General features: G+C 38.1%; 1 protein-coding gene across 1 annotated transcript in view; it reads left to right on the forward strand.

Annotated features, from left to right (window-relative positions):
• Nucleotides 1-18,508, forward strand: part of ankrd11 (ankyrin repeat domain 11) — a 96,051-nt gene that overhangs the window by 1,591 nt on the left and 75,952 nt on the right. The window lies entirely within an intron of this gene.

Raw genomic sequence — 18,508 nt, forward strand, 5'->3', positions numbered from 1 at the left:
GAATGCTTTTGTTAAAAAAAAAACCTTGTTCAGTTTTAAAATGTACAATTTAACACCATAAAGGGCATTTTCAATGTAAATGTGGTGTTGTTTGTGTGGTTAATCTGTAACTATGATCATGGGGTCCACGATTTTGATGTAGGGCTTGAACTTTGTTGTTGTGAAGCACACATTTGTGCTGGCTTGTGGGCATGTGTAAATGTGTACGTGCTTGTTTATATATTCTGTGGTTCATCAGAGATTGGTTTGTTTACTTTGACATCCATTGTAGCAGGGCTTTACCAGAGTTCTCCAAAGGATACTGGAAAGGAAAATGTAAGTTTGTGATGGTGTAAACAGGTCTAGTAGTTTTGCTCTTGGTGCAGTGGAACATCACTGCGGCGATGTTGGGGCGTTAGCACTCTCTCCCTCTCTTCTCATACTCGGCTACCACTTTACATCCCTGCCTTACTGGCTGTTGTGTTTATGTCTCCTGAAGTCAAGCCTTAAGTAGAAACATTGCAAAATACCTCTTTCCATTTCACCGCGTGAGATAGCCTCGCCGATTACTGCCAGTTTGCTGATTGTTTTTCCAGATCACGTTGAAAGATACTTTCCGAGATACGGGGTTTAGCTGAAGTATTATATTTGGGTAATAGTATATTGAATCTGTGGTTTGCAGGCCTGTTTCACTACCTCATTCTTATTGTGTTTTAAGAGTACTGGTCATTGTTCTTCTCCCCTAAAGGGAAATGGATTTTTGTTGAGGTTGCGGGGTCACGTTGAACCGTTTTATCTTTCCTTCGGTGCTGCATTTTCTGAGCAAATTCTGTTCAGTACGTAACATAGCCATGCCATTGGATTCTTCCATGATCCTGTGGTCGGGGATTACAAATTCTTGACAAAGTTCAGAACTTGTGATGGCATCTTGGTGCTTTCTAAATGGCAGCATGTTTAATGTGAAAGTATTTCTGTGGTTTTGATGCAAAACCATGTTTTGCTTGGTCACCATAAGAAATATGGCCTATTTAGGTCAGCAGATGCACACAGTTTTTAGCCAGCGGTTAGTCATGTCATGGTTTGTTTTTAGCCATTTTGTTAGCGAATACAAGATCTTAAAGGTCAGTGTGATTTAAACCTGGTCTTCCACTAAATGTACTTGCATTACATATATGAATATGCCTTCAGATAAACTGGTTTGTATGTGTTTGAGATTAAAGCGTGTGCAGACAGCTGTTCTTTGAATTGTGTGCTGTAATATTGGCTTGATTTATCTAGTAGGACGCTCCATGTTGTTCTGCTGATACTTGGAAAATGTCAGGGTTCCCATGGATAACCTGGAACTATCAGGGAATGTTAAAGCAGTCATTTTTTCTGACCTAGAAAAGTTATGAGGAATAATAGAAGCTCTAGTGAATGCTTGTGCATTTTTCTAGTGGTGCTCTGTTTTAAAACATTTAATCCTCAAGAATATTGCTCCGTAAGCAATTCTCCATTGAGCTCCTTGCACATTTCAGGATGTGTTTGTAATGTTATAGGATATTTTCTATAACATGCGTTGTTTTTAATCTAGTAATGGTAGCATAAATGGAAATCTGACTGCAATATTTATGAAATAATTTCCTTGTTCGGTGATCACAAGTTTGGGAAAAGTCAGGAAGGAAATTTGTTTCTTAGGGGCTTATCAACTAGCACTAATTCAAGGGCTTGTATGTGAAGGCTTGTATGACTTAAGCCCTACGTATGCTGTACCAAACACTTATCAGTGAGCTCTTACCTGAAGTGTTGACATATCTCAGCAACCTCTCAGAACAGAATGAGTGCTGAAGTAATCTTACTTCCCACTGTGGGAAATGCCAAAGGCGGGTTGTAATAGTTTGAGTCATCATTCACATGACTTATTGTGTGCTGGTTTCCTTTGGCCTTCCCCTTTCTCATTGCATAGCGATAGTCTGTAAACAGGAAAGCTTGCTCTTCTCGCTTGTGTTTCGCTTCTCTCGTGCACTGTAAATGTTTTATAGGCCTCTGTACATGCCCCGGACAGCCAAATGCCATTTAAACCCCTCTGAGACTCTCGTTTACTTTGGCACACGCATACAAATGCACATAACACTGAATGTCATCCACATCGGCCATCCTCTAAGACAGGGCACTTGATTCGAGGTTTGAAGGTTTTTCTGCCTCTTCACTCGGGCGGAGGTTGTGCTTCCACCGCAGTGCGTTTGATAACATTTCTTTCCAACTCTCACACATCAAAAGAGATGCTTCTCTCTCCCCGCTCTCTTCTTTGCCGCATTTCTTCTCTCTATATATTATCACTCAGTGGTTTTTTTATCATTTAGTTTTAGCTCTTCTGAATGGAGGCTTATCTTTTATACCTATGTAGAGGCTTGATAGTATGTGCTGCTTGGTCTACGATATTTTTTTATCTTGCCATGGTTGCAAACAACATATATTTCCCTAGTTTATTCATGTTAATTGCATTAAAAAATGATCATCATCTTGATGTTAATATATGTATTAAGTAAGCCTGTCAAAGGATCAATAGCATTCAGAATGAAAGCTTGTGTTTACATTAGGCATGTGTGAGTCTAATCGACTATTCATTTAAACAGTACAGCTCCTAGTAGTCGACACTGAAAACAAAAGTCGATTATACGAAAAAAATCACAAAAACTGTTATAATTTTAATGACTTTCATTTTAATATTTAATTTAAAACCTTTTAAGTTACTAAAACAATATATTTAAAAAAAGAATTAATAGTCTTTAAAAGTATATCAGGAAGCTAATATTGGCAGTATGCTTTATTAGCGGCTTTTTAATTCGCCCTGCGCAAGATCAAATATGTTCTGTACTTTTTGTCCATTGCTTTCTATTTGCTTTTTTGTTTACTCGCATTGCTTTGCGTTATTAATAATAAAAACATGATATGATGTAGGCTATCTTGTTTTTTGATAAGCTATAGGCCTACCCTAATTATAACATGTACTTAAATTGCGACATCATTAAAAAAGCAACGTTTATTTCATTAAACATCATTTCCATAAACAAATATTGAAACATTTAATTATAAGCTTTTATTTAATTGTTTTTAAATATTTTAAGTTTAATCATTTCAGGGTAATTGAAGTCTGAAAATGACTCCCAAGCAATTCTGACTTCCAATGTTTTTAGCTCTTACCCTCTTGATGATGTGAATTTCAGCTGTAAACGTGGAATGTGTGGATGCTGGGGGTGGAGAAACCTCATTCGCGTGGGCAAATGTGAACAGGGTCGAGAACATGGGGAGGAGGGGGGGGTGTTGTTGGTGCGGGTTGTGCTGAGGGCTGAGTAATGCATTATCCATATGAGCTGCACAGACTGTTGTTAGCATTCTCCTCTTACAGAGATTTATTTTGAGTTGCAGACATGTAAGATCTAAACATCTCGTTATCGAATTCTTTGCGATATGGTGCGAAATCTCTTATTCGGTTGATGCCGATACCTCGATCACAAATGTATTCGTTTTCAGGAAGCAGCCACACATGTGTCTTCTGGATAGTGTACTAGTTGTAGTGTTTTTATTTTAAGGATAACAAATAATTGTGCATTTGTGTCCAGTCATTTGCAGCCTAGCTATTTTCACACAAAATGCAACTAAAAAATAGTGCATTATAATGGCTTGTATTAAAAAAAGACAAGTAAAAGGAACCGTTAGAAATTGGTCTTGCATCATTTCCCGTATGTGTCATAAAACCGTATATTTATTAGGTTTATAAGGGGCCATTTTCTAAATTGAAGCGCACTTCCTGCGAGCCACTGGCTGCCGTTCGGCTCTTGTGATGTGTGGGGGTGGGGATATGTGGCCTGGCTGAATCTCAATGACTGGACCCTTTAGCAGCACTGTCCTTTTGATAGGGCAGCTGCAGCCATTCAGTCGGCCTATTTACATTGAAATGCGGGGACAGGAAGGGGGGAGGGCCGAGGCCGGTGCTTGACTGAAAAGCATACCTAACCAAAGACCAAAGAGAGGAGGTCCACTGCGGGGCTCTGACACTTCTTTGTTTTCGGCGGTCCTGGTCCCGAGAGCGTCGCACAAAGGCTTTAAGCACCCTACTTTGACCACTCTACTCATTTCCACTACTCAGCTTTTTACATTTCTTTCATGCACGCTGTCTGTAGACTATTCGGGGGCACTTTTGTTAGACTAAAAACGTAGCGGTTATTGAATTGTAGCAAAACATGTGTTTTGAGTGCTGTAAATAAGCTCTTGATGTATTTAAAGTTGTTGTGATGTTAATTTGTCAGCCTATCTAAGTCTTTATCAGAATTCGCTCGTCTGGTTTTGTTCAGGAAGGTCTGATCTAAAGGGGGTGTGTTTTTCCACTTTGTTGGGACAGGTTTGGTGAGGTTGTCATCTTAAACCCTCGGGGCTTTGCTCTTTTTTTTTTTTTCTTTGCTGCCGAGTTGCTGAAGTGAGCCGCAGATTGTTTTGAACCCAAATACTTGTGACTTCCTGGTGCAACAGCACATAAAACCAGTTTGTGGTTACATGGGAGTGTTTTTCTATAGCAGCATGATGCTGTGCCCATCTGCTGCCCTTTGGATGAGCAGCAGATCTGAACACTCGGCTCCAGTCTGGTGCTGCTATTTACACTGCATTATACATGCATTATACATGAACGCTTCATCAAAAAAATGATTATTCTGTCATGCTATTCCAAACCCAGATGAGCTTTTGTGTAGGGCTGGAACAATTTGTTGAGTAATTTGAATTTAAAAAAAATAATCGGAATTTTTTTTGGCGTGTGAGAATGATGCAAGAAAATTGTGCTCGGTACGTTCCTTATCTGTACACTGAACTTCTAGGACTTCAGCCGGCAAACTTTATCCTGCCTGGCGTCCCTATAAGGTTTACAGTATGTATGTATGTATTATGTCCGAACACTGAAAGCCTTTGTGGCTGTTTAAACACATGCAGGCAGTGTGGCATATATGTAAATTCGTTCACAACTATTTTGATTATCGATTTTATTAATTAGTTGTTGCAGCCCTAAAATAAACCTGATCACATCGCGTGGTCACATCGCTTTTATCAAATAATGCAGTATTGGGGATAGCTGGATGCTTTAGTGTGGCTGGTTGTGTATATGTCATGTAGTAATACAGCTCCTGTGTCGTTAAACGTGCCTTTATAGAGCTACAATGCTAATATGGCTAAACATGTGCTGAGCGATGTACTCTGCAATAGCAATAAAGTTAATTACGAAGTAAACAATATTTTGAGGGGTGCAAAATGCAGAAGTCAGAGCTATGACAGAGCTGTCTTTTAATGTTATTTAAATTAAGCTCTTGTTGTGTCACTTGGTAACACTCGTTCATGACTTTTTCTGATCTTTGTGTGGACGTTTAGCATTTTAGCCTATAGTTAGCATTTCGCTAACTATATATAGCAATAGATCCAAACAATTACGCAGGTCTCAGTTCACATGAATAAATCACCACACACAGAGACATTAACTTGATTAGTACAAATGCATGGACCAATGCAAAAATCTGATTGTTTATACCCAGCCCTAGTCATGTTTACCATGAATTTGCGCTTAAGGTGCGTGACAGAAGCACATGCGCATCTTGATCAGAGCAGCATACATGTGATTAAGATGTTTACACGCCGTTTTACAAACCAACATACTTCACATATGATACTTCAATTATGCTCACTGTGATTATGAGCTTAATCGCATTATTTAAATCTAATGATTGCGTTTACATGAGGTAAAGTGTAATCGCAGTATTGCCAAAACCCTATTTAAATCGCATTATAATGGTGCATGTATATGTAGTCATTGTAATAAGAGAAGCAGGTTTTTATCAGCAGGACCCATAGTGTGTGTTGTTCACTGCTGTCACTGTCCGATACACATCCCATAATAGAATCCGTGTGTTCTTCCAGTGCCAAACTTCCACATTGCTGTGTAGCTTTTAAAAGAAGCACATTTGTCTTCTGTGTGTAAGGCAGAGATTGTTTTCCCTGTGCTTTTGGACTTTGGATTTTTATCACAGCAACAGTTTTTTGTTTGTTTTCAACGGCAGGAAAAAAGTATGAGTTACGTCAGATCCATTTATTTGTGTCCTGTATATTACTAAAATGCATTTTTTTGTGCCAAACCACATATCCTAGCACAGTTCGCGGATATGGACAGAATAATTTGTTATTATCTGGGCATTTCCTTGTCTGTTCTAGTTCATTCTTGTCCTGCTTTAATTTCTTGCACTTTCATTGCACCTGACTGTTTAAGTTGCACAACTAAAATGGAAAGCTATTTAAAGCAACGGCCATTCATGATTAATATTCTGCATAATGAATAATTCAGGCGTTCGTACAGGGGTTATTTTTGTAGCAGAGAGTGGTCTCTCTATAGGGGCTGCTCGGCACAGCTCCGTATTGCCCAGCACAGCGGCGTACAGCTCTGTCATGAAACTCCAGCAGATTAATATATCCTCACAGTCTAGAGACTTGATGTAACATTTGTTTTGCAATCTTGGCTATAGCATGTTTTTATATGTAAAGCATTGTCTTTGTATTTAATGGCACACATTGTTGGTCATATAGTTTTTTTGTATTGTTTGATTAGGGTGATATTGGCAGAAGAAAATAATATAGCTTTGGTGTTGGATACAGGTAGTAGTTCATGGTTTAGATGTATATTTTAATGTTAAATGTGTCAAAGTCATACAGACTTTGTTTCTGTAATCCTGGTAAAGGTCATAATCCTGTAGCTCAGTGGTAAGAGCATGGCGCTAACAACGGCAAGGTTGTGTGTTCGATCCCAGGGGATTGCACATACTTAGCAATTTTCTATACATTTTGTTTCTATGCAAGTCGCTTTGGATAAAAGCGTGTGCCAAATGCATAAATTTCCATGTATCAGCTACATCAGCTGAAAATGTAATAGTTGTCTTAGGAACGTTCATTTTCTTGGCATGGAAATGTTTATTCCACTGACATATTCTAGGTTACTCCTGGATTACATGTCTATCCAGTTGGTGCTGTTGACGTGTCGTCAAGCCTTACACCGGCACAGCATGAAAACTTGCCGTTTATACTGCACCTGCTGAAGTTAACTTGTTAATGTTAATTGCCCCACCCCTCGATACTGTCGTGTATTGGTGATGAACAGGCTGGTGCTAGAACGAGCTTACTATACAGAATATCGGACAACACTACAATCAACCGAATGTTCGGCAACTGAAATTATTTAGGCAAAAAATAAGTGAAATTTGCCCTAATAAATTTTACCGAACATGACGTCTGTTGTGATCAAGATGGTGTATATAAGATGGGAGTGGACAGTCTAAAGCCCTGCCACTCCCGACATCCTTTGACATCTTACAGTGGTGGCGTGCTCACAGTTCCCTGTACTAAACAGCTTGGAATGTCAAGCTATGTTTGTGCATCCCTAGTGCACCTTCTGAGAGAACAGTCATCTTTTGTGGGCGGGGTTTAAAGTAGGGATGCTCCGATCCACCTTTTTTGCTTCCGATTCCGATACCTGAGATTCAGTATTGGTCGATACAGAGTACCGATCCGATACTAAGGTAAAAATTTTAAAGTGCACAATTACTTAATAGCAAATTAAGTAGCTGAATATAACAACAGCTTCACTAGCTTGATAAACGGGTATAAATAAATGGAAACAAAATCTCTTAATAATTTTTAAGAAAGTGCAAAAATAATTAAAAAATCAATTCGCAATAAAGCATTTGAAATCGAGCAAAAAAGTAATAGCTTTACTGCTTTAGATATTCAAAATGACACGAATCAGATCTTTTTAATGCTTTAGTCACTAAAGCAAAGTCCACTTAACTAAACTAAAGTTAAGTGAAAATAAAATTTAACATCCAACACAGAAACAGATGAATAAAACACTAGCTTCCCTAGCTTAGTAAAACTGCACATGTTTGTTGCATTTAACGTGGCATTTTGTGGCACAAATTTCTCATCCAACCAGTGTGCTGTTAAACTTAAAAGCGACACAGGGGACACGTCGCAGCTCCAGATATCTGTTGTAAAACTCACCGCATTGACATCTTAAATTTTTTCTGATATGTGTTTGCAGACTTTTCGGTACAGTTCAAGGTAGAGATAAATATCAGATGAATATTTACGCTTCGGCGTGTCATACTGCGGCTCCAGGTGGTTTATAAGGAGTCTGAAGCCATTTTTCGCAACGACGGACAGCGGTTGCCCATCCATAACAATGAAAGCGGTGGAACTTATTGGCGTAGCTGTTGTAAAATAACTCCAAATGACAGATATTTTGGCTCGCTCCATGCTGTTCGCTGCTATATGTTCACTTGTTCACGTGCACTACGTACAGAGCACGTTGCTAGCGTATGATGTCACACGTTGCGCAAAGCACAGCCGCCCACTCGAGAGTTTAAGCGCCGGTGTCTCCATAAGCTTTTACATCGTCTAACACAAATTTGATGTCAGATCGGGTATCGGTGACAAATTGCACCGATACCCGATCTAGAATTTTATTATGTATTGACGCCGATACCCGATACAAATATTGGATCGGAGCATCCCTAGTTTAAAAAGACTTGTCAGTCAGCTTCAGCGTGCTTGGCTTCCATGGAAGTTTTTTGTTTCAATCATTTTGTAGTGCAGCCTATAATAATCCAGCAGTTTTAGTTTATTTGTATTTTTGGCTTATGTTGAATGACATATTTGAATGCACTATTTTGTTGTAGTCGTTATACATTTTATAAAAATTTTGTTTTGCTCAATTTTATTTGAAGTTAAAATGTATTATATTGAACATAAGACAAAATATTTAAAAGCACATTTTGACCATTTAGGTGACTACCCTGAAAAAAAGGTTTCATTGAAACAACTCCAATAACTTCACATCTATTGATACTAATAAATAACTTGCCCTAAAAATATTTTCAATATCTATAAAATAAAAAATGGCTGGAACCCTGTTTTGCAAGTAAATGAATGGCTAAATGACAAGAAATGGAAAAAAGTTTGATATTCGAAATTCATGCGTTTCATTTTAATTTGGCTTTAGCCAAGAATTTTCAAGATATAGCCGAGCTTAATTTGGCACATCTCAGGTAAAATCTATAATATATGTCGAAGAAAGTTCCAGGAATATTCCCTCTTTCAGTCACCATGTTCCATTTTTCCAGCCCTCTGTAGAATAAAGCCTGTTCTCATTTGAATTTTAGTGGCTGTATGAGGGGTTGACGTGCCCCAGGGTCACATTGGGGATTACATATGCATGAATTCTGAAGAAATTACCTTTTCTTTTTGCCGGCTGGAGTTGTCAGGCACTGTTATGGCCGCTCTCAGAAATGTATTACTATATATTTCATTTGGATTTTTTCTGTCGAGGACATTTCAGTCTGTCAAAATGCTTTTCAGCTTTTCAGTTCTCTTGGTGCTGTTTGTTTGTCACCGAACAGTGTGAATAATGGTACTAGCCATAGTGATTTCGACCGGCTTAATGTTCTTACCTTTCATAATGGTATGTCCTATTGAACTCCATTCTATATGGTATCACTCGCTGATTTGATAGGACACGTGAGAGCTCAATGCTGTTTGTGTGTTGCCTGTAGAAGATTGGTTTGGTGACAATTGTTTTGAAGCAGTATGCGTTGACAGCCAATCTTGGCATGGCAGTGAACAATTGGTGGCATTGCTGTTTTGTCGGTTTCCCATTTAGTTCGATTGCCTGGTCCAAACCCTAGTTCGATTGCTCCCTCCCTCCCCCAGCACCCATTGGACTGCGTTCATATTTTTATTTTTGGGTCGGAACCGTGGGACGTTTGCATCATCAGCCTGCGTCGTTTGCGTAATCAGCCCGCAGCTGTTTATCCTGTCACTTGTAATGACGATGAAGGAGAAGGTGTCAAAATTCATAACATTGCTCGCGTCACTTTTATACAAGTATGGTTTTGAACCGTTAGTTTGGTTTCCAACGTTTCAAACATTAGCGGCACTTCCGTCTGTGAATGTACTGCAAATGCTCGTAAGAGTGCTGAAAGACCCAAGTAGCATGCATGAGCCACACGTTTCGAGTTCTCAGTCTGCCTAAATTAATCTCAAACCAAATAACAAACGACGTGTTTTTCAGGGCCGATATCGATTATTACAGTTCAAGTAAACCGATAACCAATATTGAGCCGATATACATGTCTTATGTAAAAATATGTTAAAAATTAAGAATAACGAGCTCTGACAAAACTTTGCCCCAAAACCATGATTACTACAGTAACACCATGGTAAACAGTAAGGAAATCAACAGACAATAGTTGTCAGAAAGACGCTCTTTACAATGAAATGTTTATCCTCGGAGTGGCGATCTTTTAAAAGGAATGTAAACCTTTCCTGACACTTGTTGCGAGCAGTTTGAGTGGCGGCTGTGTCCCTTGTGCGCGTGCGTCCATTGCCTGAGTGCACTGACTGAAGATCGTCTTTTGAGAGCATGCGAGTAAAATAATTAGCAAATGCCTATTCCGTCAACTGATCCGCGATCACTGAAGTAGCTCGAACTAGCAAATGTTTTCAGTGCGAGAAAGTGCTCTGATCTCTATTTTTTGGAAGCGTGGAATAAGCGCCCGCAGATTGACAAATATACAAACACAACATGAGCGTATTACTATATGATGCGCTGTTTGCTGTTACAGATTTTAGTGAGCCTTAGGATGAACATGTAATATTTGAGACGAGACTAACCACGGAGAAGTTCAGGGAACGTAATCTATCTGTCCGTTACTTGAGAAACCACTGGATCATTTGAAATCCGTTAAAGCGAGAAGAAACAATATGCAAATTATCTTGCATTCTTTAATTTGAAGTTATCTTTACATTGTGTTGTGAACATGCAGAAAAATTTCATTATTACAAACATAATAACGTATTAACACAACCACTTCTTTTTCCGCTTGAAACTTCTATAATCAATAAAATGTTCACTCTTTAATATAGTATATATGATATATTAATATGGCATTGACACGCACCTTTTCTGAATTCAGGAATAGGTTTCTGCTTTGCATCAGATTTTCTTATTCTGCTGCAGACAGAACGCGTTATTCCATTCCAATGCCAATGCAATGTTCCTTATCACACCACACTTATTGCTTTGGTTCGAACAAGTTGAAACTTACCAAAATGCAGTCACGTGACAACATCCACATCACTCGTTGGCAAGAGACCGTATTTCCTTAACTGCTTTTTTAAACGAAATAAACTCAGTCACGCATCGCGTGTCAGATGTGGTTATGTTAGCCCGGTCAGCTGTGCTAGCACCAGTCACATCATTGTTTGCGGCGATGGCGATCTAAACAACATCATGTTTTTATTGTGAAATAAACCGTTTTTAGTCAGTGTGTGATGCTCTTTAAATCACTAAGCAAGTCTGCTTATTTCGGGAGACAAACAAGAGTGCTCCTGACTGATAATGTCCCCAGCAGTAGAACATGTACGCTCTGAGGGCGTGGATGGTGCTGGCACATCAGACAGCATCACATGTTACTGGACTCATGAGGACAGCAAAGATGGAACTCTGTAGTGTTTTATGTATCTGAATCTTCTCTGTAGTGCTGCTGGCAGTCATCTCTGTCCTCCACAGCAAACTGCTTTTTAAGGGAGCTTTGGCCTCCTCTGTAAACAAATAAAGCAAAATATAAAACACTGTTGAGGTAAATTAAAACAAGTTAATTTTGTTCTGAAAAAGAAATGTAAAAATAGGATGTCTTTACATTTTCTTAATCCGTTACTGTGAGTCTTAAAGGGATAGTTTAGCCAAATATGTATTTTCTCACCCTCAGATAGTTTGAAACCTATATTAATTCCTTTGTTTCGATGAACACCGAGAAATATATTTGGAAGAATGTTAGTAATGTAATGGTTTGAGGTGTGCAGATGGTTCGTTGAATCAGCGTTATACTGTACGTTTCACAGCGAGTGCGTCAGTATGAACGAACGCACATCGCGATCAGAATGACTCATTTGAACCGATTTGTTTAAACCGTTTAAACTTTTCAGTCACTAGCGAATATAAAAGATCAGTGAACCACAAGAGAACGCAGGATGTGAATGAGCTTTGCTGGTTAATCTAGTTGGCTATCGTGTGTTAAAAAAGTTTGTTGAAAACCAGTATTTTATTTAAGAACATTTCTGTTTGGTTGAATCAAAGTAATATTTTATGTAACTTAATAGTCATTTTCATCTGCTTTTTCAAAACGTTGAATATATTTTAATATGTAAAGTTGAGGGTTAAGCCACCTAAGAGTACATTAGGCCAACACGTGTGTGCGTGTGTACAAGATCAGGTTGGCACCACCTCTGCCTCATTTTGAGCCAGGAAAACCCCTTGAATATATGATTGTGTTTATAAAGCCTTCCTGTGGCTCAGGGAGAAGGTGAAGCGCAAGTGACAATCTGTGTCTCCACGTGGTTTACAAAGCATCTTATTTTCAATAAGCAATTCGGTCGGTACCTAAAGAGTATCGACCTCGATACCCAGCCCTAGATATACATGGTATCTCTCAGGTTGACATTTCTCCTTTTGCAATGTACATGTTATTATTATGCAATGTGTGAGATGACTGGAAATTGAAGGGAGTTGGATTAAATTGGTAAATTTGCAAACTGGATCCAAACCTGGATTTGAATGTACTAATTTTGCTCAATCCTCTAATGGTAATGTATCGGCCATGTGTGTTTTGTCAAGTCTGATCTATTTTGGTTTAGTTTAAGCAAGAGAGTTTAATGTCACCATGTTTTAAGTTAGTAGGGTTTGACAGCACTCTTTCCTTTGGTCCAGAATCACTTTTTGATTGGCTACTTTTGTGGTACAAGCAAACCTTCTTTCCACCGCCAGACTCATTTTCCCCTGCGTTAACTCGACCGTAATTCTGCTCGGCATTAATTCATGCATATCCTCTTCTCCTGGGGAGACAGGTTTCCAATAAAGAGAAATGGGGAACTGGGGTGTGTTTGGCGATGGGTGGTGCGGTGCTTGCCTGATGGGAGGGGATTAGTTTTGGCGTAAAGGCCATGCCGTAGACGGGGGTGTTTGAAAAGGTGACTGTCGGCCCACACGCTCCTGAAACCTTTCGTTTGCCCTGCTCATCAACTACCATTAGCTTGAGATTCTGGCCCGTCACAGTTTGCGACAGGACCAGAAACTCTTTTCTGACCCATTTACCACAAGCCTTCCCTTGGCCTGGTTGATGGAGGAGAGCTGACAGGAGGAGATTAAGTGTCACGTAGCTGCTATACCCTGTTAGGTACAATGTGAGGAAGGTTAAATGTGGAATACTTGAAGTTTAATGGTAGCTTTTTTCTTCGAGTTTGTTTGCTCCTTCAAACACTGCCCTTGCTGTTGAGCATTATACCTTAACCAGCGCTGAGTTTTTTTATCATTGGTTGGCTAGTCAGCCTGCTGCCTCCGTGTTGATGCACCACTCGATGCTTCTGCAGTCCCATTCGTACCAGAATCTCATTAAATAGACAGGGCTATTTCACAAACTCCGTCCCACTCTCTGCTGTTCAACGTGATGCTCACGCCTTCGTACTCCTGCTTTTCTTTGCCTATTTTTGAAGAGACAATGTTTATTAAGCATTTTCTGTTCCAGTTGTTTATGTAACATGCAACGATAGAAAGCTATGCAGATGCAGCCTTGTATTTTTTAATGGAGGGTAAACCACAGCATTCAGAGAGCACACATATTTATTGTCCAATATTCAGAGTTGTACTCCTCCCTGAGTTGAGAAATTTGACCATAGATGTTATATCAGATTTACTTACCAAAGTTAATTAAACAATATGGTACATAAGGCTGCTACATTGCTATAATGTGCAGCAGAGTGCCAGCAACCCTTTCAGCCATGACTGTAGTCGCAATATATCATTGCCTTGACTGCATTTATTGCTTCGTTAATAAGGATTCTATAAAATAAAAATATTAGCTGCACAATTTTATTAAAACGTTTTTTATGGTAGTAGTTCACCCAATATGCAAATGTAAGTTATCTACAGCAGTGATGCACGGATTGAAGTTATACCCACGGGCGATGTGGTTAATCCGTTGGTCGGTCAGGTAAGGTTAAAAAAAGTGCATTTTCATCAGGCAGACTCTGATTTAAAAAAACGTGCGTCGCGAGGATGGGACGGGGGTCCATTCTTAAAGCAGAAATGGAGGTGAAATAGATCTGAGAGAAGATTAAAAATGGAGAATTAAATCAAATCAGCGTCAACTGCACCGTGCTTGGCTCCGATGTTTATTCAGTCATTGCTTGGTCTGAACATTAGTTTGTGTGTTGCAATGAATGAAACAGCGTTATTCCTGTTAAAGTCTGAAGCTTCTGCTGTACAGTTAAGAAACACGCTGGAATTGATAAACTCAGCTTGTGCTGTATAAAGAGCACAACTTGTGCCAGACGCGCCACACTTTAAAACGACACATCGCAATACTTCATTGTAGCCATCATCTGATGCCAAACCTACTATAGGGTATCCAGTTAGACTCCAGTCTGTATACCTCAGGATCATGAAATGAGTTTATAGTTTAATATTTACTCATGTCATTGCAGACCTGTGATTTGCTTCCGCGGAACACAGAAGAAGATATGTGAGAAATGTTTCCCTCAAGTAAACGGGTCATTGATGTGTTTTCAAACTTTGTTGTTGAAATAGAAACCTTTTAATATCGGGCTGGACCAGAATATTTGAATATTCGTTTGATGTGTTGGCATTAGATTTTCAATTTTGATTCAAATATTCTTTTTCTCATTCACGCTTGAATACGAGTCGCCCATGACTGAACGTCATGATTTAGTTCATCTGAAAGAGAAGACAAAAATTATGTTTTAAACTTGTTTTGAAATTGAAATCAAAACTAAACTATTTCAATGGCTGAAACAGAGTCTCCTTCATGTTATGTTTTAAATCCGCACTCCATCACAGTTGGCGATCAAACTATGCTAGCACCTGAACCACAAATAAAAAACACTTTCTTACAAATTATTTTTTCTAAATTTACTTGATACAGAAACTAAATGATATATAATTTCCCATTAAAAACAAAACAGAACTATTTTAATGTGAGGCACGCCACTTCCGGCTCGAGCTGTTCTGTACATTATTCAAAGTTTATTAATTCTGAACGTGTCACCTGTCCATATCGCACTACAATGCGACACTGCACTCCCTTGGGTCCACAGCAACACAACAGCCATGCATGAGTTCTGTTGCATGAACGGTTCGCGACATAATAAAAGCTTTGAATATTCTGTGTTGATTACTACCGAAGCTCCAAAAATGGTATCCGGACCAGTCCTAGTTTTTAGACACATACATTTACTGAAGCTGAGCTCAGTTTGGTTCATTAGACTTTCTGCCGCAGACTAATGCATTTGAGAGAAAATAATGTTTAGATGTATTAAAAGCTAAAGCTCAACCTAAAGACCTTATGACAGTACAGATATTCTGTTACATGAGTACAGAAAAAAAATGCTAGTTTTTGTATTGCTATGGAAACAAGGAATAATGTCATGTTATGAGTATATAACGGTTATATCAAGGTTACATCATAAGACGGTTATAGAAATGCAGTTTTTGTACTACGCACAAAAGCGGCCAAGATAAATCACAGGATTAGGCCCATGTGTCTAAATTTCCAGGAATGTAGGAGGCTTTTTTTCTCTTCCTGTAGTCCAGAAAAACGGTTGCCTTGACAACAGGAGAATGTTGGGTGTTTGGTGAGCGATTGAGCCGAGCACGGCTGTGCTGTAAAAGCCTCACTGTGAACTGTGTCAGGAGTGGTGGTGTTCTTTATTAAACCACCTCTTCTTCTGCAGTTGTCTGTCTTATCACATATTTTATATTCGATCCACTAACCATGAGGGGTTTTTTCCTCATATTTTGCTCTTGTTTTATAATTTCTCTTCTCATTGATTGGCTTGTTTTCAGCAGTGTAGGCTGTTGCAAAGCTGAGCTATATGTATGCCAGATGCACTAATCTGCGCACCTTCACCCTCTCCATGAGCTTGCCCGAGTCAAAACCCCTGTCCGTCCGTCCTGCAGGTTTTGGCTACGTTTAAAGATGTTTAGTAGCACTAAACGATCATGTCTACAGGGCTACAGACTCAATTTATTTACTAGGAGCACTGTAGACCCTGACAGCAGAACAGTTAGGGTCACACCTTAAATTGGCCTGCAATTCAGTTATTGAAATGTTTCCCTAAAATAGCTGTATTTCTTACAAATACTTTAAGTAAATAGACTTAACTCGCAGAAATTACTTTTTGTTAATTCGATGCTAAAACTTTGTAAAAATCTGCAGAATTCTGTAAAATACAACCTGTCTCTGCATTTAACTGCAGGTGATAATGGTTTGGTTCATTTAAAAGGGGGCAGAGCCTACACAGAAGCTTTAAAGTCACCATGAAATCAAACAGGAACATTTAAAGTGTTTTACAAAGTGTTGCAGTAATTATTATAAATAAAAAGAAAATTTTAAAGAAAAACATTAAGCTCCTCTCCCCCTCTCAATAAATACTCTTCTCCACACGACGTGAGCAACAAAAAGGGGGAAGGACTATACTGACTGTTCAATGGCCAGGCATTTTAGCCCTCCCCTCCAGGCCCAACTTACAACAGACCAAACAAAAAGGAAAAGGCAAAATCAGGCCCGCCCTACATTTGATCAAATTTCAGAAGCTGTTTTACTCGGATACACGTCACGATATGGAAAAGACGTCAAATAACAACTTGTGTTTCATGGGGACTTTAAAGGCTAAATAAAAAGATTGTTTAAACTATGAATACACCCGACTGAATTGATTTGAACCAACAGAAAACGTTCATGTCATTTTGTATGAAAAAGTATATATTTTATTATTTATGGTGTTAAAGCAAAACTAATATACTCTTAATATGCTTTTATTTTGTATTAAGGACACTTTTCATTATGTTCACAACACGATGTAAATATAACCATTACATAAATGTTATTATACTATGAAAGTAATTAAGTTATTTTTGCATTACACGCTATAAGCAATAAGTTGTTTACTCTTACATACAGTTTAAACTATGAATACACCCGACTGAATTGATTTGAACCAACAGAAAACGTTCATGTCATTTTGTATGAAAAAGTATATATTTTATTATTTATGGTGTTAAAGCAAAACTAATATACTCTTAATATGCTTTTATTTTGTATTAAGGACACTTTTCATTATGTTCACAACACGATGTAAATATAACCATTACATAAATGTTATTATACTATGAAAGTAATTAAGTTATTTTTGCATTACACGCTATAAGCAATAAGTTGTTTACTCTTACATACAGTTTAAACTATGAATACACCCGACTGAATTGATTTGAACCAACAGAAAACGTTCATGTCATTTTGTATGAAAAAGTATATATTTTATTATTTATGGTGTTAAAGCAAAACTAATATACTCTTAATATGCTTTTATTTTGTATTAAGGACACTTTTCATTATGTTCACAACACGATGTAAATATAACCATTACATAAATGTTATTATACTATGAAAGTAATTAAGTTATTTTTGCATTACACGCTATAAGCAATAAGTTGTTTACTCTTACATACAGTTTAAACTATGAATACACCCGACTGAATTGATTTGAACCAACAGAAAACGTTCATGTCATTTTGTATGAAAAAGTATATATTTTATTATTTATGGTGTTAAAGCAAAACTAATATACTCTTAATATGCTTTTATTTTGTATTAAGGACACTTTTCATTATGTTCACAACACGATGTAAATATAACCATTACATAAATGTTATTATACTATGAAAGTAATTAAGTTATTTTTGCATTACACGCTATAAGCAATAAGTTGTTTACTCTTACATACAGTTTAAACTATGAATACACCCGACTGAATTGATTTGAACCAACAGAAAACGTTCATGTCATTTTGTATGAAAAAGTATATATTTTATTATTTATGGTGTTAAAGCAAAACTAATATACTCTTAATATGCTTTTATTTTGTATTAAGGACACTTTTCATCATGTTCACAACACGATGTAAATATAACATTACATAAATGTTCATCAACTAGAACAAAATCCAAGTTGGCAGATCACACATGCGCGAGAACTTGAAAAAAAACTGCCCTGTGTCTAACAAGCATGCAGACTCAAGTTTATAGCTGGAAGGTTACTGGTTCTAGTCCTGTATGAGCAAGCTGCGAGATGTTATTGGTTTTTAATAGCTGTATTGTAACATCAGTTTAGCTATAACTGCTTAATAAATGTGGAACTGTTGTGCTGTGAGACGCCGTACACGTTTCTGTCCCTTTGCCCATGTTTATGGGATTGATATCTCATGTGAATGGGAGGTTGAAAGGTCCCAGCAGAAGCCAGTGGGATCAATAATGTAGATGTCTTTGAAGAGGAGCAGAGAGCAGCTTTTGCTACTTTATTACATGCCTTTTTACATTCTCTGGCTCATCCTTGCT

The sequence above is a fragment of the Barbatula barbatula genome, assembly GCF_947034865.1.
Source record: "Barbatula barbatula genome assembly, chromosome: 1".
Taxonomy (NCBI): Eukaryota; Metazoa; Chordata; class Actinopteri; order Cypriniformes; family Nemacheilidae; genus Barbatula; species Barbatula barbatula.